The sequence below is a fragment of the Leuciscus leuciscus genome (genome assembly GCF_965113295.1).
Source record: "Leuciscus leuciscus genome assembly, contig: SUPER_11_unloc_3, whole genome shotgun sequence".
Classification (NCBI taxonomy): Eukaryota; Metazoa; Chordata; class Actinopteri; order Cypriniformes; family Leuciscidae; genus Leuciscus; species Leuciscus leuciscus.
Window position 1 is genome coordinate 574,431 of NW_028118544.1, and position 24,965 is coordinate 599,395.

The following is a 24,965-nucleotide window of genomic DNA, read 5'->3' on the forward strand; positions in this document are numbered from 1 at the left end:
ACGGTTGCACGTAAACGGAGGTGTGGCTTGGTTAACTCTAAAAGAGAGTTATGTTTGCAACAACGCAAAATGACACCAACTCTTATTTAAAATGGACACTTCTGGTGTTAAACCCAATCTGTTTAGTGTTGATTCAACACTTTATTTTAATACTTTATTGTAACACTGGAAAATCAACACCGGTCAATTTACTGTGATGTTGACAATTTTACATTGTACAGGTTATCACTTGGTTTTTGACCAAGTGAAGCTCTTGAAACAATTCACAGAAGAGTATGTTGTCTGGAAAGAAATCAAGCATCACTGGCAAAGGCTCAAAAGAGACCATGCCTTTCTTAAAAATCTTTTAAAATAGGTTGCTGTTGATATAACTGTTTTTGTTCAGTACTTCGCTTATATTATGTGCTGCAATACTATATTCAATTCAATTCAATTCAATTCAAATTTATTTGTATAGCGCTTTTCACAAAACATATTGTCTCAAAGCAGCTTTACAGAAAGTGCATTTCAAAAAAAGGTACATAGAAAAATACAGTTAGTTAATCATGCATTAATTTAGGGCATAACATATCGCCTGCGTCGAGTCGTCTCCTCACGGGCGTGGAGTCGTCTCCTCACGGGCTTCGAGTCGTCTCTGCATGGGTGTTGGGGCATCTGAAGTTTCCATGAGAGGCTGGATACAAACTGGAGCTGACGTACTCTATTTACCTCGGGACTAGCGTCCCGAGATAACAACAGAAAAGCAGATGGGAAATAATTAGCGTAGCTGCTGTTCCTAATATTAATGCATTCAATCTGATTCAACTGTAGTATAAAAGGTAAGTATTATGTGAATGCTTGGCTAAAGAGATGCGTTTTTAATCTAGTTTTAAACTGGGACAGCGAATCTGAGCCTCAAACAATATCAGGAAGGCCATTCCAGAGTTTAGGAGCTAAATGTGTATATATAACACTTCAATGTGTATATTATATAATGTACTGACTGCTGCTTTGTAAATTTATGTAAGGAACAGGCAACTCTGGCCCTTTGCATTCTACTTTTTGAGGTTAATTAAGAGTTAACCTCCAACCCTAATCGAGCACATCTGAAAATTTGAACCAAAGTCTTCAGGTTTACTTATAGACAATAGGCAGGAGGGTTTGAGGTTGGAGCTAAATCTGCAGGACAGTGGACGCTGAGGGCCAGAGTAAACCATCACTGCTTTAAATAACGCAGAACATAATCTGACCCGACTGTCCATTAAACAACTTCATTTGAATGGTTTGTGTTTTTTGTTTTACTTTCAGACCAGCACTGGAGAACGCCTGACAATGGGATGTTGAGACGTCTTCCTCTGGTTGAGAAAAAGCTCCACCACATCAGTGATCACATCTTCTGTTCTTCAACTGAACAAACTGTTTAGACGAGGTAGAAGAACACGAACATGATAGAGACGTACAGGGAAGAGCAAGAAACCAGTTTAGCTGTGATAATGAATCATTATTTTCCAACACAATATCAAATCTGTTTTCTGTAGGTGACTGAATATGATTCTCTGGCACTCGTTTTGTGGCTTCAGCAGCTGTGAATGGATTCATATGATGGTAACGTATTTTTGAAGACACATTTTTATTTATCTTGAATCTCATTTTTCTTTATGCTGCTACTTTATCAACTTTATGCTTTGTCCTCCAATAAAGTGTTGTTTAATAAAGTATGGCGACTATTGTGTATTAAAAGTGGTGTTTGGTACAGTAAATATACATTTTTATTTGAGAAATTTTCATTTCTTATTTCTTTAGTTTAATTAATTTAAAAATAACTACATATAATTAATAACTTATAAATAACTACATATAATTAAAAATAATAATAATTACAACTGGCCTGTTGGAGTATGCTTTTACTTCTACAAAAAGGGCAGATTAGGTACCTAGTCTTATTATTTTTTATTTCATAAATTAATCAGATGATTTAGATTAATTCACAAATAACACACACGTAAATGCGGTGGACAAAAAATAAATAGGGGTGCACTATCTAAGCTTTCACATTGCCTTTTAAGTCTAGTAATTTACATAATCATAGCAGACGCTTTTGTCCAAAGCAGCTTTAAAAGTGAGGAAAACAACGAAACCGTTATAAAGATAAAATAATAATAGGCTACATAGATACGTTTCAACCGTTTTTAGAAACAGACACACACACACACACACACACACACACACACACACACACAGAGTGTGAGCAATGTTTACGATAAATATTTAATCATAATCACGACAAATATTAGAGAAAAATACAATATGATGTATGCCAGAATCTTGCGCATCAAAACAAACTTGTCCTTCCTCCATCACGGTTGAACTCGCACTAGATCCAGCAAGGGTGAGCTCGAGCTCTAGCTCCTCCCATTTGGCTCTGCATCGAGCACCATCTCACCCGCCTATTACGTCTCGTCTTTCCATTGGACTGGTTATACACGTGCTTCACGACGCAATCACGCAGGGCGTTCCCACCGTGTCTCGACGCAGCTCGAGTTCCCTTGAAAGGGAAGCTGATGTTTCGCCATGTAATCAGACAGTCGATTCCTAAGTTCCGATACAAAATATTAGTAAGTATTTCACAGAAACTTTTATAAAACCGTAGACAGGAATGTGTGTACTAGCTACTTGATGGAAAAGATGGAGGAGTTTGTGAATCGGTTGGATATCTAACGTTAGACTAAATTTGGATCAAGGGGACTTTTTATGTCTTGAGGCCCTTTACAGGTGACGTCCACATTAATACTTTTTTTCTGAAAGGACGTGTTTGACATTTTTCATCCTGTAGTAAAGGAACGGGGTTTCTTTTGTGTATCGTGCTGTAAGTTAGGCTATGTGATGATTTTTCAAATTACCTTTTTGAGTGAACGCATCGATGTCATTATCTATTTACCTCCAACTCTCATGATCAGATCATTGATAAAGATGTTTAATTAAGTTTAATTACTTTAGTTTTGTGTTTGTTCGTCATTTACATCCAGAGTCAGTGGAGATCAGACTGTTTCAACTGTTCAGCTTCATCATGGATGACAGACAAACATCCAGAGATGAAGATTTTTCTCCAGTTTGCAGGTACTTTAAATGAATACATTAAATAACCCTTTATAGACCCATAATAAAAGAGATGTCTGTTTTAAATTAATTTCTTGAAAACAATGTCTAAACCCTCCTCAAGTGCTTTTCATCCAAACAGTATGAAGATCTTGCATATGATGATTATCATCAAAAACTAATTAAATCTGTTCTGTTATAGTTCAGTTCAGCAGGAGAGATCAGAACCAGCGCCCAGCTGTGTGTCTTTGAGGAGTGACAGGTCTATGGGTCATCTAATAGATTTTAAGAATGACGATACACAGACTGATCTCAGGTAGGCTACAACATTTCTTAAAGACATGATTAACATTTTAATATTATGGTGTTTTGTATTTTGTATTTATGATATTCATAATAGACATTGTCTTCACCTGATGCAAGAGAGACATAATCTATGAGTGTTCCAATTTCATGGCTTGGAATCAGATAAATAGCATTTTATTGAAAGAGATGCTTATATTATTTGAAACACCCAGCTTTTGTGGACATTTTAAATGGACTGCAGTCCTTTTTGTTGGTACCTGGGCGTTGTGGAATTTAGGGCTGAAACGATTAGTCGACGTTGTCGACAACGTCGACAATAAAAAATTGTCGACAAAATATCTTGTTGTCGAGTAGTCGTTTGAGCTCACGTGACCTAATGTAAGGGCCTGCAATATCGTGATTTGACCGCTACGGCGCAGTAGCGCTAGAGAGTAATGTTACAAATGCTATTGCGGTAGAAGAAAACACAGCGCAAATTATGATCTGACGGAGTGCAAACGAATCCGAACTAGCAAGGTGTGTAAAGTTTCACAAATCTTCAAACCAAGAATGCTGTCATGTGCAATACATGCTAGGCGTAACTTGCTTTTCACGGGAGGACAACATGCATGTTAAAGCACTTGAAGAGGAAACAAGACGAGCCGGTGAGAGGTGAATGTTCTCCAGCTGGAGCTAAATAACTAGCAGTAAATATCTTTATTAGACAATGCAATACTACTAATAATAGCAACAATATTAACAATAATAATATAATTACAGTAATATGATGATTTATTTTTGCATAGAATAAAGCTTGATCGAGCTTAGGAGTCAGGGCTGTTTTATTATTGTAACACTATTAACGTTAGGTATTACAGGCTTATCACTTGCCTTTATTTTGTTCCATATTCATGAAGACTTACAAAAGGAGATGTTATGAAGAATATCATGTCAGTTACTTTTTCATACTGTAAATTAAAAGGTGAATGAGAGTGTCTCTGTCAGCTCAATTGTCAATTTTTTTTTTTTAATTCTTATAATAACTGTTTGCAGATTAAGTTTTTCTGTAGTGCAGCTGATTAATTTTTGTTTCTTTTTTTCTATTGAAAGAGAACAGAATATTTAACCAATGCTTAGAGAGCATTTGTGTGTGATTTGAGTTGGACAGAAATCTGGGAACTTAAAGAGAATGACCTGTTTGGCTCAAAGTTCATTAAAACAACCATTTCAAAAGCTGAAGTGATTTTTTTTTTTTTTTTTTTTTATTATAGTTAGAATATGTATAACTCAGTATTTTAACTAATTGAAAAAGCTGAATAATCGTTCCAAACGTACTGATGATCAGTCGGCAAAATAATCGATGATTAGTCGATTAATCGTTCTAATAATCGTTAGATTAATCGACTATCAAAATAATCGTTTGTTGCAGCCCTAGTGGAATTGCAGGTGATGTGCAGCAGTGCTGCTGTGGCCTTACATGTATATTCAGAGCTCAAAAAAATACCCTATTCTATATTCTGACCTCAAACCCATTATAACCTCCTCCAAAATGACTCCTCCAAAAATGACCAACAGATGGTATCAATGTAATACAATTAAAGGGGTCATATGACGGTTCTAAAAAGAACATTTTTTTGTGTATTTGGTTTAATGCAATGTGTTTATGCGGTTTTAGGTTAAAAAACAAACATACTCATTATTCTACACATACTGTACATTATTGTTGCTTCTCTATGCCCCGCCTTTCTGAAATGCGTTGATTTTTACAAAGCTCATCGTTCTGAAAAGCGCGGCGTGCTCTGATTGGCCAGCTAGCCAGTACATTGTGATTGGCCCGATAACCTTAAAGGGGTGGTATAATGCTCTTTTCACAAGATGTAAAATAAATCTTTGATGTCCCCAGTGTGTGTATGTGAAGTTTTAGCTCAAAATACCCCACAGATATTTTATATCCTTTTACCTCACACAGACATGCACTGAAAATGTCAATGTTTATGTTCAAACCAGAGTCAGACAATAATGGAGAGACTCAAGAAGTGACAACATGTAGAATGCAACAGTACATTTCTGAATGGTTAGTTGATGAATTTAGGTAGCTTATGTGTTATCTTCTATTCATTGATTAGCATTTTTTAAGGACTTCGTCTTCAACATTACACACTAACTAAAGTTAAAAAAGTGAAATCATAATCAACCACCCCTTCAAGCGTGTGACGGAAATGTCTCGCCCCTTACCATATTTGGAACATCAGCTCCAGAAGCAATAAAGGCATGTGATCATGTCAGAACTACCTTATCAATTGGAGCCCGATTCTGATCCGGAAAATGCAGATGTCCAAGATGAGCGATCATCTTTGCATGGCGGCGCTGGCGGCAACAATAATACAGCGAGAACAAAAGTTACGACATTGTTTCTACTCAGACAATTCATGGGACCATATCATCTGAACATATTTCCAAATGAAATAACCTTTTATAGGCCCATAATAAAAGAGATGTCTGTTTTAAATGAATTTCTTGAAAACAATGTCTAAACCCTCCTCAAGTGCTTTTCATCCAAACAGTATGAAGATCTTGCATATGATGATTATCATCAAAAACTAATTAAATCTATTTTGTTATAGTTCAGTTCAGCAGGAGAGATCAGAACCAGCGCCCAGCTGTGTGTCTTTGAGGAGTGACGGGTCTATGGGTCATCCAATAGATTTTAAGAATGACGATACACAGACTGATCTCAGGTAGGCTATAACATTTCTTAAAGACATTTAAATATTTGAATGAAAGAGATTTTTGAATAGTCAGTAGCAAATTCTTAAAATATAAAAAAAACATACTTACAGGCTGTGTGTGAGTCAGAAGCGCCAGAATGTACAAGCAAATATGGAATTGCCCCACTTTTTAGAATCAGCTTTGTGCACGGCCTGCCTTGTACTCTCGCAGGGTCTGGAAACAGTCCTCTGAAAATTGCGCATCACACAGTCGAATATTTTAGTTGTACTGTTCTGGAACAGTTGTAAATAAAGTTTAAGCATTGTTTTCTAATTGTGTCCTCTTTTGGAAGGCCAAACTCATTTAGTTTGGCTTTCGCAGCGAAAAACACAGTGTCTCCACGACATGGCGGCGCTGGCGGCAACAATAATACAGCGAGAACAAAAGTTACACCTTCTTTCTTTGCGTATACATTTATTTATGAAACTCTGCCCCCACACACTGACCTAGATTTGTTGGGGCGTGTTTGAAAGAAGAGTTTTAGGAAGGTGTGGCTGAGCCTTAACTTTTATAAAGAATATCTCTTAAGGTTTTACACTTTGAGCTTTTTAACTCTGCAGATCTTATACTTGCACTAACAGCTACATAACACACTAAAGAAAAAGGAAAACAAGAAATCGCATCGTATTTGATCTTTAAACTTTATGAAATGAATCCTGTTGTTGGTAGAAAACATTGTTTCTACTCGGATAATCACTGATACCAAGTCATCTGCACATATTGCCAAATAGGCACAAGGTTTTGTTATCAGTTGAAGATCCTCCTTTATGCCTCTTATGACAGAGTCCACTATCTTTAAAGCAGATTTTAACGGAATGCGATGGTTTTAACTCCTCAAGGACTCTGTTTTTATTCTGTTGATTCGTATTAATAGATTTTATTTAATGAAGTGAGGCCGAATTAGTTTAAAAACTTTTGTAAATTTAGTTTTTAGTTTATTTCTCTTTATATTTTGCTACTTTTATTCTCACCATTAAAATAGCTCTGATGATGTTAAATTATAAGCAATCAATCAATAATATATTATTTTAATATAATATTTACCATATATAAAAAGCTTTCTCAAGCTAACACAAAGTTTATCTTGACAAACTTTTTTTTTTAATAGTTTTTGTTTTTAGTATTTTTACAGTTGTGGCCTTGAGCAGTTGATTTAATAATAAGTGCATTTACTTATTATCTGTTTTCAGAGGGTGACAGTGAATTATTAAGGTAATATAAAACAAATCCACCAATATCAGAGTGTCTGATTATTGATTCTCTTCATGATGTTTAAGGTCAATCCCACCACAAAGATCAGCAGTAACAAAACCCGTCTGTAAGAAGAATGACCAGCCTATGAATCAACTACAGGACTTTAATGAAAGCAGGTATGCTAGTGTCAGGTAAAGTAAACAAACAGTTAAACAAATACAACATTTTACATTTATAACATTTAACATTTATATTTAACTTATGTAATACCATGTTATTTTAATTTTACAGCCATGAAGTCCTCAACACATTTATTTTTTTGAACAAAGTCTTTTTATTGATTTTAAGTTTTACATTTAGATTAACACAGCGACAACAAAAAGCCCCCCTTCCCCCACCCCATACTGGATCCATAAAAGATAGATATAAAAATAATAACAAATAAATAAATAAAATAGAAATGTGAACAGTAGTCAGACCTCTATGCAACCTCATATACTTCTTAACACAGGTTTGTGTAGATATTTATACAAAATTGTCAATTGGCACACTTTCAAAAAAAAGACAAAAATGGCATCCACATATTGTAAAACTTCTCAACAGACCCTTTTACACTATATCTAATCTTTTCCAAATGAATATGACACATGACCTCCTTAATCCAGTGTCCATATGTTGGAGGGCAAGGATCCTTCCACCTACACAAAATAAGTCTTCTAGCTAGCAAGGAACAAAAAGCGATCATGTTCACCTGGCACCCGCTCAAAGAAGCATCCACCTTGATCACCCCAAATAGTGCAGTCAAAGGGCACGGGTGCACAGTCTTTCCACATATTTTGGAAAATGTATCAAAAATAGATAGCCAGTATCCGTGAAGCTTCGAACAAGTCCAAAACATGTGTAGAAGTGTAGCCGGGGTTTGTTTGCACCGATCGCATGCAGGGTCCAGGTCCAACTTGATCTTGGACAATTTGTCTTTGGACCAATGCAGACGGTGTACCACTTTAAACTGGATAACAGCATGCCTCAAACACACTGAAGACGAATGAATATTCTGTACTACCTTTTGCCAGACCGCGTCCGATATGTCTTCATCCAAGTCAGTTTCCCACTTGTGTTTCAGAATGTCCAGATTGGTCTCATGGTATGAACTGAGCAATGTATAAATCTTGCTCAGGACCTGTTTTCTGTCTGTCTTACAGTCAAATATCTTATCCACAGTCCTCAACACATTTAGATCAAATCTGATGAAGAAGTTTAAGTGTCTGAATGAGGGAACAGCAAAGCAGGGAAACCCAACACTCCTGAATGAGATCTACACAGAGCTCTACATCACAGAGGGTGACAGTGGAGAGATCTGTAATGAACATGAGGTGAGACAGATTGAGACACAATCCAGGAGAGCAGCAACAGAGGACAAACCCATCAAATGCAATGACATCTTTAAACCTTTACCTGGACAAAACAAACCCATCACAACTGTGCTGACAAAGGGAGTCGCTGGCATTGGAAAAACAGTCTCTGTGCAGAAGTTCATCCTAGACTGGGCTGAAGGCAAAGTGAATCAGGACGTCCAGCTCATATTTCCACTACCTTTTCGAGAGATCAATCTGATGAAGGGCAAAACGTTCAGTCTTTCAGATCTTCTTCATGTGTTTTTCCCTGAAACAAAAGAAATGGAAATATCTAGTGACAAATATAAAGTGTTGTTCATCTTTGATGGTCTGGATGAGTGTCGTCTTCCCTTACATTTTCAAAGGAATGAGACTCTACGAGATGTAAACAAAAAGAAATCAGTGGACGTACTGCTGACGAACCTCATTGCGGGGAATCTGCTTCCCTCTGCTCTGATCTGGATCACCTCTAGACCAGCAGCAGCCGATCTCGTCCCCTCTGAGTGTGTCCATCGAGTGACAGAGGTACGAGGCTTCAATGAGCCACAGAAGGAGGAATACTTCAGGAAGAGAATCAGTGATCAGAGTCTGGCCAATACTATCATCTCACACCTGAAGTCATCAAGGAGCCTCTACATCATGTGCCACATCCCAGTGTTCTGCTGGATCTCAGCCACTGTTCTAGAGAAGATGTTGAGTGAAGCAGAGAGTGGAGAGATTCCCAAGACTCTCACTCAAATGTACACACACTTCCTGATCCTTCAGTCCAACATCAAACATGAGAAGGACTATAAGAAGAACCTGACAGATGAAGACATGATCCTCAAACTGGGGAAAGTGGCTTTTCAGCAGCTTGTGAAAGGCAATGTGATCTTCTATAAGAAAGACCTGAGAGAGTGTGGCATTGATGTGACAGAAGCATCAGTGTACTCAGGATTGTGCACTCAGATCTTCAGAGAGGAGTCAGGCCTGTATCAGGCGAAAGTCTTCTGCTTTGTTCATGAGTGTTCAGGAACATCTAGCAGCTTTATATGTGCACCTCTGCTTCACAAACAACAACAGAAATGTATTTGACCCAGTCTCTAAACCAGGTTTGTTGTCTATGTTTAAGAACTGGTCTAAACTCGATTTACCAGAATATGTTTCATTTTCTGAGCTCCATGAGAGAGCCGTGAATGAGGCTCTACAGAGTAAAAATGGGCATCTGGACCTTTTCCTGCGCTTCCTTCTGGGTTTGTCAGTGGAGTCTCATCAGATTCTCCTTCAGGGACTAATGACACTGAGAAGAAGGAGTTCTGACAGCAATGAGAAAACAGTTGAGTACATCAAGGAGAAGATCAGGACCATTGACTCTCCAGAGAAATCCATCAATCTGTTCCACTGTCTGAATGAACTGGGTGACCAGTCACTAGTGGAGGAAATACAACAGTATCTGAAATCTGGAACAATAAGTGAAGCCAGACTCTCTTCATCTCAGTGGTCAGCTGTAGGTTTTGTGTTGTTGACATCAGAGAAGAGTCTGGAGAAGTTTGATATTAATACATTTGTTGGAGAAAACAATAAAGCTGAAAAACTGAAGGTTCTTTAGAAGCTGCTGCCCGTGATTAAAGTTCAGTAAGTATCAGTGAAAACTATCACTTTACTGTTAAAACAAAAGAAAGTCAAAAGCTAATAAATCTAAGAAAGTGATCCAGTAATATAAAGTCCTGGCAACAACAGACAAAAAATTAAATATTCATATAGCATGTTTATTGGTTATTCACATGCAAGGGAGGCCAAGAATTCTAGCCCAAGAATGCGGTCTTACATTTAGAGCAAAGCGTGGAGTTAGTTGGTTTAATTTTATGTTGTATGTGTCGTGTCTGTTCAGAATCTTGTTCTTTTGCACACTGAGAGTTTGTTATCCTGAGTCCACACCATGTCCCATTTGTCTTTTATTCACACTTAACTCTCTCCAATTGTAATCTGTGACACCATTACCTCAAGGTTCCTGAGTAATTTTGAGACAATGCCATCCATTGGTGACCAAGTGCAGTGTTTTCTTTACTCCATCTACAAATTGTCTATTTTTTCTCAATTTTCTATTGCTTTTTGTTTTCAGTTCATAGTGTTTACCAAGTATGATTTTCATCTCTCTACAGTTTGAGTGATTGTGGAGTCACAGAGAAAGATTCTGCTGCTCTGACTTCAGTTCTGATATCAAACCCCTCACAACTGAGAGAACTGGATCCGGATAATAGAAAACTGCGAGATCCGGGTGTGAAGCTTCTCTCTGGAAAAACTCTGGTAAGATCATCTACGGTATATCATAGTCAGACATGTTATTGTCTTCTGTAAGACTAAATCAGGGTTCCACAAATCTGGCACTGGAGGGCCGCTGCCTTACTGAGTTTAGCTCAAACCCTGATAAAACTCTCCTTCCTGTAACTCTGAAGACATGGATTAGCTTGTTCAGGCCTCTTTAATCAGGGTTGGAGAAACTCTGCAGGACAGCGGCACTTCAAAACCGGATTTGAGGAACCCTGGACTAAATGCTCTGATGTAAATTTTAGGGCTACACTGCAGAAAATAAATTTCTTTCTTAGTATCTTTGTTTTCTTTTCTTTTTTATATTCTTAATTGAAGATACATTTACTTGAGAAGCAAAATAACTTAAGCAATTTTTCAGTATAAAAGACTTAACATTTTATGTATCTTGATTTAAGAATTTGTAGATATTAGATATTTAGACTATGTCTGGATTGGATTCAGAACGATGATCAAAACACAGATGGAGTAGATCAAGTTCAACAACACCCCCAAAGCTTCACAGTCCTATACCTCGTCCTGCGTCGACATTTCATTAAGTAACATTAGGCAGTTTTGATTTTACATTTGCGTCTGCTTACATACGTGACCCGTTCTGGCAAAATGAGTCGCAATGAGCAATTGTTCATGACTGAGCTACACCTGTTTGACTTTAATAGTCAAAGTCAATTTTGAGAAAAATCGAGTTAAAGTTTTCTGAAGGTTCCAAAACAAAATCATCTACCAACCATACCTTAAAATCTCGGGTAATAACACCAAATTTGGCACACACCACCGAGTCAAAACCAAATATTTATAGGAACAATATATATTCAACTTTTTTCCCCATGGTACCACAATTGTTTGATTAAAATTTATGAAAAAGACAGCCTATATATTCAGACCTACTGTACTGCACGGATCTAATATAATGTTACACCTCAGATGTTTTTCCCCAACAGTTACCAAACGTTCACTTAAGACATAGCAGATTATGTTTGCTTGAATACTCGCCAAGACAGATATTTTGAAACACTGTAATTCTGTGTAGGTATAAGAGTATATCGGGATCACGCGCTGTCTGAGGCGTCTTTGAGGCACGCTTCGGATGTGTCAGTCAATGTGAGTAAAATCATTTTGTTTAAATCAGTATGAGTTTGAAAATCACATTTCATTGGTTCAGACTCATGCCATCGAGAATTCGCTATTAATATTCACAAAGTTGGATTGCTACGTTTTAAAACAATACCAAACTTGTGCTGAGGGAAAGCACAGTCGTCGAGAAGCGAGCAGAGAAAACTGAATTTTTCATGGACAAAGGAAAACATACAAATAAAGATACTTTTTAAAATGTTTAATTGGTATTTTGACCCTTGGGATCACTAGATGAGGGCTTAATGAACTCATTTTTGTGAAAACCTCAAATTCGACCATTTTGCCTGTAGCTCAGAATTATCCTGTACGCATTCTGACTCATTTTGCCAGCACGGGTCACATATGATATTGCATGTTTCTGCTTCTTCTTCGCCTGTGTTTTTATCAGGAGATTTAATACTTTTTCAAAAGTGAAAGATCTCAAACTAAACCGCCTTCAGTGATACATGTGTTAAATAGTTGTTGTTAAGTGTTAGCTTATTATATTTATGTTGAAATTTTATGGATTTAATTTTTACATTTTACATAATCTGCCTGTAAATGTTTGTATCTCCCAGGATACGTTTCCCCTTTGGGAGTTTAAATTAATTGGAAAATGCGTGGGAAAATTGTTTGGCAATGCGTGTTACAACATTTTAATAACAATTTTAAAACATGTATTCTCTCATAACTTTAAACATTCTTTGTAAAATTCGGTCGAACAATGCCTGTTTATGAATATATTAGCCTACTGTATCATATTTAATATGCAAATTTCTAGGGCCTATGAATGATCAATATGACCAAAACTTTGCTGAGAAACATCGTGTACACAGTCTTCTTCATGCCTTCTGTCCTCTGATTGATAGTTTATACTTAAAAAACAAAAACAAAATTCAAGTAAAGTCCTTTTGCTCAGAAAGTTTTTATTTTTATAAATGTAAATGTAAGAAACATTTATTAGACTGAAGCAACTGGGGTTTATTGATTATTAATACACCATTTTTTTGATCCATGATCCATAAAAGCCGTGTGTGTGTGCGTGTGCGTGTGTGCGCGTGCGTGCGCGTGCGTGCGTGTGCGTGTGCGTGCGTGTGTGTGCGTGTGTGTGTGTAATGTGATACTCAACAAAAAACAGATGCTAACTTGTATATGCATGCATGTGTGTTTTTTTGTTGAGTATCATATTTATACATCGCTTTTATGGCTCATACTGTCAGAAACACAGGGTTAGGACTAGTGTGAAAACTTCAACACAGTCAAAAGGTGAACCCAAATGCAGAAAACCAGATGACAGTTCTGGGAAATATCTTCAAATCTTTTATTTGATGAAAAGGAATGTCCAAACTTTCCTAGGATAAAGCCAAAAAGTAAACTCCAAAAAACTTCCACAAATAGTTTGATAACAGTTCCAAAAAGTAAATCCAAAAAGTCCACAAAGTAAATCCAGAAGGAATTTGAAAAAAAGTTCACAAAAAGATCTGTGAGTACTCCAAAATTTCAAAGAGCAAAAGTCAATTAAACAAAACAAAGGAACCATACCAGGTACACAAATTAGATTTAGATAACTCCAAAAGAGGCACAGCAAGAGAATGACCTAGACTTGGTCATGGCACTGGAAACACTGAGCAAAGTACTCAGGAGAAGGGTGACTTAAGCCGCGTTTCCACCGAAATTACCCGGAACAATTTGTACCAGGAACTTTTTTCCCAGGAACTTTTTTCGCCCCAGACCGGTTGCTTTTTGCGTTTACACCGCGGTCTAAAGTACCGGGAAGGTAAACTGCGCGCAACTGCTCCTCCCAGTCTGCGACGGACAGTAATCAGTTTTGAGCGCCACATTTATAAGTATGGAGGAGATTCAAACTGTGCTGCAGTTATGTATTGGTTTAGGTAATTCACAAAACAAAATAGACGAGCACTGATACTAAAGCGTGTTCAGAAAGCTCGTATGCGTATAAAATTAGACAACGTATGTTATCAGTGTTATCATGTGAGATGCCTGGGACGAACGCGCAAAAAAAAATTCCTCTTTCGCAAATAAGCTTAAAAAAAGCCCGAACCCCGTCTATCAATCATAAATAGTGAATAGTCTTGTAAATAGTTGTTTGTTACTAACCTCAAAGCGCTATTTCAATCCTGTTATAGTAAATTTGTAACATGGTTTGGAGTGCCTTGCAATAGATGACAATGTGTAAACATAATGACTTAATAATAAAAGCTGTGACAGAAAAGAGACGAGCACTGATAAAGCGTGTTCAGTAGCTCGTAATGCTAACGTTAGATATAAAATTTGTATGTTATCAGCTATTGCGGACATTGACCGTGAGATGGCTGGGACGAACGCGCAGAAAGTTTCCTCTTCCACAAATACCCTTAATAAAGCCTGAAACTCGTCGCCAGTCCACCAGTTTTTTTTATTAAATTCCATATTTGCAGACAGACAACTCTTACTGCATGAAGCCACGACACGAACCGCAATAGATTTTTTAAAAAGTGAGGTTAAAAATAAATAAAATGCTGCGTGGAATCATCCAACCAAAATGCGGCGTGAACGCAACCAATCAGCTTGTGCAGCGCACAAGTCCCACCCCTGAAAGTTCCTGAACTTTGAAAAAGTACTACCTCATGAGCAGGGACTATCGGAGGGGGAAATATTTACCCGGAACTTCATTTAGACCCTGGTTCCTGCGGTGTAAACACATCGAGTACCAGCCCAAAGTCCCTAGTTCCTGGGGAAAGTTCCTGCGGTGGAAACGCGGCTATAAATACACAAACAGGGAACAAGGCACAGGAGACATAATGACAGAGACTGAAAACCAACAAGAGACACAATGAACATATATAATCTATGTGGCCAAACATAAGTCTAAAACCTTGACACCGGTGTTGTGCCTGAACGCGTTCATTGAACGATAGATAGTTCATGAACTCGTTCATATTTTGGGCGAACGTGAACTGAACGTACTCTGTTACTGCCTGATGAACGTTACTGTGAACTCGTTCATTCTGGTGTCTGTGAACGGCACGCTCTCTCAGTTTAACTTCGTTCAAAAGGGTGCAAGATTTCTATAGAAATGTATTTGTCCCGTTCGGAACCTCCGTTGTCCCGTTTATTGACGCTGATCTAACCACTGATGTATGACTGAATCTGATACAACAGCAACACTTGATCATAGCTGTCAACATTGAACATTGAAAATAAGGGAGATTTCCCAGAATCCATCCCCAAAATAAGGGATTTTTTTTACACGATTCTTACCCACAAACTTTTAAAAAAAGCACTGATCATTAACAGTCTAAAGAGTTTATAACTACACAATATATATAAAAAAATGGCACACCAATGGATATGTTTTGTTTTACTTTTCAAAAAAGTGCTTTATTTATGAACAAAGTAAACATTACTTACACATTTTCATTTGCTACAACGTATTTTTAGCTTAATGTTGAGAGACAGAGTGAGAAAGAAACAGAGAGAAAGAGACAGACAGGCAGAAAGAATGTGTAAGAGGCAGTTGAACAAATGGATAGAGACAGTGAAGACAACTGTACACTGTCTTTCTCTTTCACACACACACACAAACTGTCTTTCTCTCTCTCGCACACACACAGAGTCTTTCTCACACACACACTGTCTCTTTCTCTCTCTCACACACACACACACACACACACACACACAGAGTTGATATTTTTATGAGAGGTCGTAACACAACGTATTATTCAATGCATTACTTCTATATAGATTATATAAGTTGCTCAAGCAGAACCATGTAGCTACTTATATTAAAATTGCATACATTTTAAATTAAAACTTAATTTACCAAAACAGCAGATTTCATACCTTTTCTAAATCGTTATACATAAAGTCTTGCATGTCACAACTAACTTGTTTTTCCACATCCACGAATGAGACGAGTGTCGTTATGTTACCTTGTTGAAGTAAATTGTAGTTTTCCTTGCTTTACCTCGTCTTAAAATAAAAAGATGACTGTGAAAAATGGTACTATTTAATTACATGCATGAATGGTAAGATTACTAGCCTACATTTTATTTAATTAAACGCATTTATGGTGAAACTATTACATTTTAATGTCAATCTGTGTGCATTTTAAACACGAACCATGCGTTGTCACTTTACAGCACAGCAAAAAATAGACTCGGTATGGAAACGATCTCTGCACTGCTGTATACGCACCACAACTGGAACGGATCGACGGACTGCATCCGTGTGCAGTGTGAAAGCTCTAACTGTTACTGTAACATGGGTGCGGGAAAAAATACGCATCGCACACGCACTGCAAACGGAGTATGTGTGAAACGGGCGTCAGAGGAAGACCGCGAGTGCTTAGGGTTCCATTTGGGACAGGGCGACAGATAGTTGCGTGTTCTGAGTTAACACAATCAGAGCGTAAAAATACGGGATATTTTACGGGAAAATACTAAAACGGGAAGACAGCAGGAAAAGAGCTAAAATACGTGAGAAACCCGGAAAAACGGGAGGGTTGACAGCTATGACTTGATCACGACACCGGTCATCATCCAATCACAGTCCACACTCACGCGCATCAGACCCAGAGATCAGACCATACGAATAACAAACTCTAAATTGAGAATTAATTATTATTTTGGGACAAATCATTGTTTGATTTGCACACAGAATCCTCCGCTGTCTGGTCGCTTCGATCCGGACTCGCGCTAACGGCAAATCCCTTTCACTGTCCGACTGGGTTTTGATTTCGGCAAATCAGTTTTAACGAATTCAAACAACGTGATTATTGTGAGTCCAACATACATCCAGCCACGCAAGAAAGCATCAAATCATCCTGAGGGAATAATATACTGATGTGATTTGCTGACCAAGAAACATTTATACATTAATTATTATTAATGTAAAAAAAAAGAAAGAAAAAAAAATCAGGATTCTTTGATAAATAAAAGGTTCAAAGTAAATTTATCCGAAATAAAAAAACGTAGCATTATAAATGTACTTGCTGAATAAAAGTAGGCTATTAATTTCTTTAAAAGTAGTGTATAATTACAAAAGCTTTCTATTTCAGATAAATGCTATTATTTTGAACTATGGTTTGTGTGTAATATGACTTTAATCAAAACAAATGTGTTGTCTGAAAACCTTTTAAACGCATACGAACCTGAAATGACATATAGGCCTACTGTGTTATGTTGGCCTAGCCTATAGCCTACAAATATTTTTGAGTGTCCCTCATTTTCCTGTAAAGAACCATGCACGATTGTCCCGCATTTGTTTAGTTGGCAACCCTACCCTCAATGCTATGTAAACCCTGGTTGAATAAGGATTTTAAAATTGGATATGAAGATGAAATCTGACGCATAGTTTCAGTGTTAAAACTGATAAGATAATTGCTGTCTGTGGTTTTATATGGGCTGTGGCAATAATTTTTAAAAATAATAGTTTGCAGCAACATATGGAAAAAAAGAACTGATTTTTTGGAACTGTGAACTTTAGTTCAAAATTTTGAAGTTTGAACTATGAACTGAACTAGTTCATTTAAAAAATTGTTAACTGAACTTTGAACTAGTTCATGTAGAAAGTGAACTTTCCCAACACTGCCTGACACATATATGCAATTAAATGCAAATAAATAATAATTAAGAGATGGAAAATGTTCCCCAAAAGCCTGTTGTGTCATATTTGACATTTATATTAACATGAAAAAATGTCAAAAGAATTACATTTTTAACATTAACAAATGGTGAATAATCAATAAACTCAGTTTCTTCAGTCCAGTAAATGTTTCTTACATTAATTTATAAAAATCATGAATCATTAATAAATAATTTCTCAGCAAAAAATACTTTATTTGATAAAAAAAAAGTATAAACTATCAATCAGAGGACAGAAGGCATGAAGTAGATTGTGTGCAAGAGCAAAACAGAGAGGCAGAAGGTAGCATTAGGAAGACAGAAACAATCACTGCATATCCAGTAAAACCTCATGGTATGTTCACTGTCAGCAACAGTGTTGTCATAATTATCAATTTAGGTTAGACCATATTGATTTCACTTTATTTTAATGGTCCCTTGAACACATTCTGTTGACTATCAGTACAGTTGCACATGTCTACTAACTCCCATTGGAGTGTTAATAGATTTATTAGTAGACTGGTAGGGTTAGGGTTACCTAACCTACCATACTCTTGTGTGCTTTCATCTTCACGATGAGTCTGTCACAGAGAAGAGGTGTAGTTGTGTTTGAGCTCATTTAGAACTGTTGGATTTATGAAGAACATGTGTTGAAAGCTTTTTGAATTTCTTTATTCTTTTTTTTATGACTGATAAATCTCCAATTGAAATTTAGACATATTTAATAGTCTGTGTAGAATTGTGGCTTGTACGTGTTGATCTGAACTGAGAGAGTGAAGAGTGTGTCATTGTTCTCTACAGGTTGAGTGATTGTGGAGTCACAGATGAAGGTTGTTCTGCTCTGGCTTCAGCTCTGAGATCAAACCCCTCACACCTGAGAGATCTGGATCTGTGGGGGAATAAACTAGGAGATTCAGTTCATCTGCTCTCTGCTGTACTGGAGGATCCTCACTGTAAACTGAAGACACTGATGTAAGATTGTCTCTCTGATTGTCACACATGTCTTTGTCCTCAGTAAGAATTTTAGGACTAAAATTAGCTTGTAAAATGTTCTGTAAACACTAAATCTCAGCACTGAAATCACAGGTGTACACAAATGTCTAATCTCATGATCTGGTATTAGTGTTCATTTTTACATTCTTTTTAAAATATATCCTTTCAATTTAGTGAGTATTTCATTATATTCATTATGTTCAATAATTTTAATTTATTTATTTAATAATTTAATAACAATAATCTGATCCTATAGTTCCCCCGGCACTGCACAGTCCTTAATCGTTGAAGTTTCTGCTTTGAACGGCTCTTTCCGTGGCTACAAAAATAAATAAATTCAAAGTAGCTTTTCAAACACTACTAATGTACTAATATGAAAGATAATAAGCAAAAGAAATGTAATAACTTCATGCTGATCTTCATGATCTTATATGCAGGGAAAACACCTGAACTTCTGCGGAGCAGTAATGAATAAAGTAACATGGTCAGCGCCGCGCTGGTGAGATTAGTTTGCTCCATTCGGTTTCGCTAGCAAACACGTCCTCCCTGCGATGTCGAGTCGGTCACACAGCTCGGTCCATTGAGCCGCACCGATGATGTCAGCACGGCACGAGCTCTGTAACACCGCTCCGTTTCGTCCCACTGTTGGTGTGTTTGGCTTCCCATACAACTCGTTACAACTAACAGACATTGCTTAAAAGAGTTTGTGAGACGCGCCAAATTAAACAGAAGTGCGGACACACAACTTCCTTTTCAAGGGAAATTAGCCATCATCAACTACCGAAATTTCTTCTTATTTCAGTAATGCGTATGAATGAATTTCACCAAGGTTGATCAATGTTTTTTGTTTCACTAGTGTTGAGGCTTTTCAATAATTGTTTCCTATACGGCCCTTCATACTGGTGGTTTCATATTTGTCTCCTCCAAAGTTTCAGACAAGAATGAACATTGATCTAGTTCATTTGTACAGTATGGTGCACTGGCAGAATAGTTTTGTATAATTAGTGTAGAAATATGTGAAATGCTTATAAATCATTAAATGTTTAAGTTTTATAGGCCCCATTATTACACATTTTTCAAGTGTCCAGACATATATTGTTATCCATTTAATATGAAGAGACAATTTTATTAGTCTTTTTCATTATAATATATATTATAACATTTCTAAAGACACTTATTTACTGTTGTGGTAATAAACACATATGTGTTAAACTGTAAGCATGAAGTTATAAGGCAACGCAAATAATAGAAATAAATGATAAACATGAAAATGGTCTTGATATAAAAGCTTCAGGTCAGGGGCATTCAGTCCGTATACTGTACGCTGTGAATGCTCTGCAGACCCAAGCCATTTAAGAGAATGAGTTTGTGGACTCGCAAATTAATATTAACACTATAAATATGACTATAAATTCCCTTGTCGGTTGAGGTGTAAAATAAAGCTTACATAATAAAAGTCCGTCATTTATTTATTTGCCATTCAACAATTTTTTTCCAAATAAGTGCCAGTGATAAAGTAAATAAATTTAATACATTATTAGTTAACTGTGTGATTTGTATATGTACATTTCTGAAATACATAACTTGCACACAGTCACCTCTGATAACAGATCACTCTAAATTGTAATGTAGATGTGCATTTTCTGTAAAACTGCTTTGAAACAATATGTATTGTGAAAAGCGCTATACAAATAAAATGTGAAATTAATGGAAAAGTTATGGAGGGTTTTGGGTTAGTGTATCCACAACGCTGGCGTTATTATGCATCATCATCATTGTTTTGCGTTCTATGGAAGCATATGGGTAGCAATATTCAATTTGAAATGTAATATGTAAAATGGCAATGCATTTCTGTATTTAAATTTACGTTTTCCATTACATTTGTGCAACGTTTGGTGCAAAATTAAAATTAAAATTCAATTATATTATTTACATTTGCCATTTCATACACTAGTTTTAATATGTAAATTGAATACATATTTTAACATATTTTAAGTTTGCAGTGGCTTCATAAATTAATGAAAAATATAAAAAAACAAAGTACACCGGATGCACATTTCTTTGTTCTTCATTTTCTAGAACTAGTTTAAGAATCTTGCTGTATTTATATGTAATTAATTAAGAGAAAGTACACCGCCATCTTATTCTGACGAAAGTGACTTGAATGCACTGCCGTCGTAAACACGACTTCCCAGGAGGACTTATAGATGATGACGTCACCGGGGGGGCCAACTTCACGCAGTGATTGACAGGGGGGGAGGGGCGGGGCCAACTTCACACAAGGCTTGTTCGACTTCATGCAGGTCTGCGCAGACCGATCGGCGGCTGACTTGAAGCAGTGCATGCCGGTTAGAAATTTTGTCCGACTTGATAAAGTGCCGACGCCATGTGACTGTGACGTATGCCATCAAAGTACCGCGAGAGCGATTCGAGAGTAGCCGGAGAACTCAGCCAGCGCAGCTTCTCAAGAGCGGCTGCACGAGCTCTGATGACGACACAGCTGTTCCACGATTGGCCGGATTCACCGCATGACAACGATCACGTGTGTTTCGTGTTTATTCGAAAACCTTTAGTTCCTCTAAAGCTCACAAATCAGTTTTTTATAACAGTAAACACTCTTTTCATGTAGTTGCGATGTTATATTGTGTCATGTTTATCAAATTAAAACTGATTAAAAAACGTAGACTCCACTTCATTGATAGAAGTTTATGTTGAACTTTATTCTTGTTCAAACAGACGCTGTATGAAGCAGTACATAAAGTATAAAGTTTATTTCACTTCAGCTGTGGTAAAGTATGCAAACACCACGTGAGCGGTCACTACGGGAACCAGAAAGTGTCCGACTTCACGTGTCCATTTGCAGCTCCTCCCCGCCTGCACTCGACTACTCTCAAGAAGTCCTCTCTGCAGCCTGTAGCACGATGACGTATAGCTGGATCAGATCCAACACGTACTGGACACTGTTACGCGCATGCGCGGTGGTGTGTTTGGGTGACGTCATATATGCATGCGCACTAGAAGAGAGTTGATCAGTGATGATTTTTTTTTTTTTTTGCTTGTCCTGCAGACACTGAACAGCAAATTAAGAGGAACCTTATGTACAGATCACTGTGGAAAAATTTGCCATTAACGAAGGAACTCTTACCAGACAAAATATCTTAAACCATTTTTTTTCTTTCTTTTTTTTGGACATCTGACAAGATTTCTTTTCTTGATGCTGTTATTATTTTTGCATTTTCCCTTGAATGTGTACTGGTATGTTAAGTTGTTTACAGACCATATTTTATTGTAGCTTTAGGATTAACATTACAGAGACAATTACTTGACTAATTTTTGCTTCCACTCAACAGCAAATATGACCTGAATAAAATAAAATGGCTTAATTTTAAAATGTTCTGTATACACGTATAAAAAAAATATATAATACTTGCGGTGACCACATGCTATTAATCCATCAAATTTAGGTTTAAAATCATGTGATTTAAAATGTTGTAAAATGTACTATTTTGTAGAGAGAAACTAGGATAACTTAAGCATCACATTTATGTAAATAATTATTCATCAGTACTACTACTACACAGGTTAGAACGGTTAGATGGGGCGGGGCCAACTTCACTTCCGGCGCTGCACTGTGGCGACGAGTGCCTACAGCACGTCTGAAATGTTTGTTTGTTTTATGGGTTATATGTAAGCGTTTTTCATCACATAAACCTCGAACTACACGCTTTGAAAGTTTGGTTGTTAAGTCAGAAGCGAGCCAACAAAGTCAAGATGCGTTTTGTGACGCAGTTTTTGTCTATCGTCCTGGCGATTCACCTGTTGCTGTTAACAGTCCTTTCACTGAGTCGGGGAAGCTATGCATCGGCCGCCGCCACAACATATGGGATTTTACATTATACCCGGGATCAACTCTGGCAACTAAGGGATCTGCATAGCGGAAACTTTCCAGTCGATCTGCCAGATGAGTGTACACGGACATCCACATCACCGAGGAAAAGAGGCCGGCGAGGAGGCGTACGGCGTAGAGTTCGCGCACGGGGGAGCAAGCCACCTCTACCTACGGTCATCCTGGCTAACAACCGCTCCTTGGTGAAGCAACTTACGGAACTACGGAACGCTGTGAGGAACCTCTCAGAGTATCGGGAAAGTTGTCTGTTGTGCTTCACGGAAACATGGCTTAAAGACACGACTGATAACTCAACACTCAGGATCACAGGGTTTAGCGACCCGATTAGACTGGACCGTGATGCACAGGTAACCGGCAAAAGAATGGGAGGGGGGGTGTGTGTTTATATAAATGAGCGATGGTGTAAAAACTACACAGTAAGAGACTCCCATTGCTCGGAGGATATTGAGCTATTGTCGCTGTCGGTAAGACCTTACTATCTACCTAGGGAATTTGGTCAGGTGTTTGTCACTGTGGTATATATTCATCCCCGCGCTAATACCAGTCCCTCCAGAAAAACGCGGAGTTTTTTAGTGATTGTTGCGGGCAAAAATCCTTGATTATGCGGCAAGATTTCTTAAAAAATGCGATGGAATATGCGGGATATTTATGCAATTTTATGCGATGAAATTGCGGGAACTTGCGAAAATTGCGGGAACTTGCGAAAATTGCGGGAACTTGCGAAAATTGCGGGAACTTGCGAAAACTGCAGTTTGATGAAAAAGAGAAAAAAAAAAGTGATTGCCCAACACCAATTACATTAATAGTGTAATAAATGTCTTCATTTTAGTTTGAATGGGAAAGACGAGGTGTAGGCTATTCACCCTGCTTAGGGGGATGCGATGCAAAAGCAAAAGCATGTTCCTCTCTCCACTCTAAGCGTTCTTTTATCACTCCGCTCATGATCCACTCCGGGTTTTCCAGTCCCGCTCACGGAAAAACTGCTCCATGTTCACTCATTTTTAAGAAAGTTACAGAAAACAACTTCTACAAACAATTTTAATTTGCCAACATTTGATAATAATAAATAAAAGTGCATGACGTGCAAATCAGATAACAATCAAGTGCAATAAACATGTTTTGTCAGGGCATCACTCCCGAACCAGCATCAACACTCCATTTTCAACATCTGCTTAACTTACTCCTTCACACCACAGACACGTCTTTTTGCCTTCTGTGTCTGACGTGATTTAACTTCTCCCCAGTTGTTCCATGAAAACATGCAAAGCACGGCCTGCGGTGTAAGATACGACCGGATTTTTGTGAAATAGGCCTATCGCGGGGTTTGCAGCTTTTCAATGATGTCGCGTAATTACGTCACTTCATAACGTTCCCATGGCAACAGGGGAAATGGCTGCGCTTGTGTGAAGTAAACCCAACATTTGTCAACTTTCTGCTGACTTTTTGCAACGAAAATGCGGGGATTATGAAATCATGCAAGCCCGCATATTTTGCACGCGGAAATCTGCAATTTATGCGGCAAAAGTGCGGCGTATTTAAAAAAATGCGCCCCCCGCATAAATATGCGGACTTTGGCTGATTATGCATGGAATCATGCGATCGCATAATCGCGTTTTTCTGGAGGGACTGTAATACTAAGGTCGCGGCAAATAGGATATACGACACAATGGCTAAACTAGAAAACATGGCACCTGATGCACCGAAGTTTGTGCTCGGAGACTTTAAAGGGTTAGTTCACCCAAAAATGAAAATTCTGTTAGTAATTACTCACCCTCATGTTGTTCCAACCGTGTAAGACCTTCGTTCATCTTCGGAACACAAATTAAGATATTTTTGATGAAATCTGAGAGCTGATAACTTCTCCGTAGGCTGCTAGGTGGCCCAAACTTGCTGGCCCAGAAAAGTTATTAAAGAGATCGTTAATATAGTCCACGTGACTACAGTGGCTCAATATATCAAGCGACGAGAATACTTTTTGTGCGCAAAAACAAACAAAAATAACGACTTTATTCCACTATTCATTTCCTTTTCTCTGGGCCTCGTAAGTGTTTTTGCGCAGCGCGTCTGTGTTACACGTCACCACGTAGGCTCACTATTGGCCGACGCTGGTCATGTGTGTGACGCGCAGCGCAAAAACACTACGCGAACCAACTAGTGGCCCAGAGAGAAGGAAATGAATAGTGGAATAAAGTCGTTATTTTTGTTTGTTTTTGCACACAAAAAGTATTCTCGTCGCTTGATATATTGAGCCACTGTAGTCACTTGGACTATATTAACGATCTCTTTAATAACTTTTCTGGGCCA

At 37.6% G+C, this 24,965-nt stretch overlaps 1 protein-coding gene, 1 long non-coding RNA gene and 1 pseudogene across 3 annotated transcripts in view; 2 read left to right on the top strand and 1 right to left on the bottom strand.

Annotated features, from left to right (window-relative positions):
- LOC309510152 (NACHT, LRR and PYD domains-containing protein 12-like) overlaps window positions 1-24,965 on the top strand; it is a gene marked incomplete at its 3' end in the record, with an annotated part of 757,492 nt that overhangs the window by 531,242 nt on the left and 201,285 nt on the right. The gene's annotated exons all lie outside the window — the stretch shown is intronic.
- Window positions 4,266-4,593, bottom strand: LOC309510172. Its single transcript, XR_014210237.1, has 2 exons — window positions 4,405-4,593; window positions 4,266-4,365 (listed from the first exon to the last, which is right to left on the bottom strand). It is a non-coding gene; the product is annotated as an uncharacterized lncRNA (long non-coding RNA).
- LOC309510143 (NLR family CARD domain-containing protein 3-like) lies at window positions 8,369-10,321 on the top strand (annotated as a pseudogene). The gene is made up of 2 exons: window positions 8,369-8,422; window positions 8,526-10,321. The product of its transcript is annotated as an NLR family CARD domain-containing protein 3-like (transcript).